The sequence below is a fragment of the Palaemon carinicauda genome, chromosome 6 (genome assembly GCF_036898095.1).
Source record: "Palaemon carinicauda isolate YSFRI2023 chromosome 6, ASM3689809v2, whole genome shotgun sequence".
Taxonomy (NCBI): Eukaryota; Metazoa; Arthropoda; class Malacostraca; order Decapoda; family Palaemonidae; genus Palaemon; species Palaemon carinicauda.
Window position 1 is genome coordinate 67435834 of NC_090730.1, and position 2500 is coordinate 67438333.

The 2500-nt window shown below is 30.8% G+C and overlaps 1 protein-coding gene across 5 annotated transcripts in view; it reads right to left on the bottom strand.

Annotated features, from left to right (window-relative positions):
* The window catches only part of LOC137642566 (rootletin-like), a 272520-nt gene that overhangs the window by 223916 nt on the left and 46104 nt on the right, over positions 1 to 2500 (bottom strand). For all 5 annotated transcript variants that reach the window (XM_068375246.1, XM_068375250.1, XM_068375248.1 and 2 more), the window contains exon 2: positions 1 to 661. This exon is cut by the window's left edge and continues 462 nt beyond it. The gene's annotated coding sequence lies outside the window, so the exon portion shown is untranslated. The remainder of the gene's footprint in view (positions 662 to 2500) is intronic.

Below are 2500 nucleotides of genomic sequence, written 5' to 3' on the forward strand. Positions count from 1 at the left end.
CAGGGCTCTTAAAATATATTTGCCATCATGACAACACCTCAAAAGGTTTTTGAATTTTCGTGGAATTTTAGCCGAACAATTTTGATCAACTACGAGCCTTGCCTCCATAATACTGAAGAAGTTCAATTATAATTCTTTAGCATTGGTCCTGATTAATCTTCAAAAACTGATTTGATGTTATTCTATACAAGTTCACAAAACCGGTTTTGTAATGTTCACAATCAGATGAAATGTTATTTGCTGGCAATGTTTTTCAGTTCTGAATGTTCTTAGAAAAACTTACATGGCATCTTACTTCAATTCCTCTCAATTTCCCAGTTTCGCGTATGGCACTGGGATAGCACCGGTACCCGTTGGTGCAGCAAAGCAAGGTACAAAGAACGAACAACCAAGTACTCTTACTTTCTTTGTGCTTTGATAAAAATCCTTACAAAACAGTCACTAAGGTGTTTCTAACGTAAAGGAAGTTCAACACACTATTTTAATATCAATAACACTACGATTTTGAAATGAAACCTCGAAAGTTCCTAAATAAAATAAAAATTGAAATAAAACTAATGTCAGTTAATTATCAGCCATTTTCTTTCTGGCTGAAAAGTGGGGTCTTTTTCCCTTCTCTCACTTAGGTGACCTTATCTCAGATGGTCGAGATAGGTAAGTGCTGTAAAAGAAGAAACAATCATTAAGTACATAATCAATATACACAGTATTCTTATGTTATATCACAGAGCAGTTCATTTGAAGAGGAAAGTTCTAAAATTATCAATTCTTTTATAGGAAAGGATCCCATAACAAAATATGAATAAATAAGCGATTAATAAGGTTTACACGTAGCAAATAAAATGCCATAAAAACAATTAAAATTTTGACAAAACATGAATCACACCATCAGGCGTATTCTAAAACCTACGATACACTTTCAGATATAAAAAAGATTAAAACCTATAGACTTCAGCTATTGTGTTAGGACTTGCAGTTGTCAAGTGATTAAATTTTATCCAGTATAAGGACGAATACACTATTGAAATCATATAAAATATTTGGGTCTAAGAGAGAGGAAACTCACCTTAGAAGGACCCCTTCGTGATTTAACAGCAGAAGAATATATACCACCAGTAATATATTCTAAGGTAAAAATACTAATTTGTTGAACTAAGGGTAGTGAAAATTTACTTGAACGAAGTAGATTGAATAATATGCTCTTCTAAGGTTAGATGTCTTCATCTTTTGCCATTGCAATCATTATTAGCTCATTTATAAAAAAATAAAATGTAATAAATATCGAAAAAAAGTGAGAAAAAACGTGTTACCAGTCGAGTGAATAAACACTAACGGTGAAATATTTTAGGGCAGGAAATTCACAAGCCATTTAAGTCAAACTAGACCCTTACAGAGCTGCCCCGAATATTTCGGAAGGTATTAAATAACAGTATATATTACATCATTTAAATTTCAACTATTAAACCCAGGTTTCATAAAAACTTTTTAAATCTTAAAATAAAAAATTCTTATAATCTAATAACATATCGGATACCGTTTTCTGGCCTAAACATTACTCGTTGACTTTAAAAAAAAAAATAAAAAAAAATCACAAAACAAAAAAATAAATGAATATCTATCTATCTGTCATATATATATATATAATATATATATATATATATATATATATATATATATATATATATATATATATATATATATATATATATATATATATATATATATACATATATATAATATGGTTCCAAGGTCATCTTCACAAAAAGTGCAATTACACATATTTATCAATTATTTTTTTTTTCTATACGGTAGGTGGATTATGGTTTGGCCATTTAATAATTGATTTACGTCTTCGTTAATTGTTAATAGTTATTCAGTCAGGTCAAAGGCACAATCTGTCGTCAATGGCCGGAAGGTATAGGATACTTCAAATAAGGTTAGGTTAGGTTAATCTTGAGCTAGAAATCCAAAGGTACACTAGAGCCATTTTTTCTTTCGTTGCTTATTTAATCTCAAATTTTTATTCATTTATTGAACTAAAAAACATGAAAAGGAAGTTGATAAACTATCATAAATATTCAAGAAAAGAGAGTTAAAAATCTAACCCTATTTATATTACAATTTATAGGAGGGAGAGGAAGTGGGTACTAAAACTCCCAAAGAACTGGATTGGATTGATGATTTGGCCCCTACGGCTTGACGCAGGGACCGGGAAGCCATTCAGGAAGTGTAACGGAGGGTCAAACCCCACAAACGCATTATGAAGCTAAAGTTAAGGTGTTGGACACCAAGATGAGCGAAGGGAAACCAGAGGTAAATTACAATGTCAAATGTTTATACTGTATACAACAGTAAGGTGTACATTCTTCTTGAATATCGCAGGAGGATATAAAAGTGAAACATCAATCCAAATACTTAGAATTTCATAGTGATGATTATAATATAAATTTTTCACTTTAGGTACACTTAAAATTTCCATTAAAAAACGGCAAATGCCTGG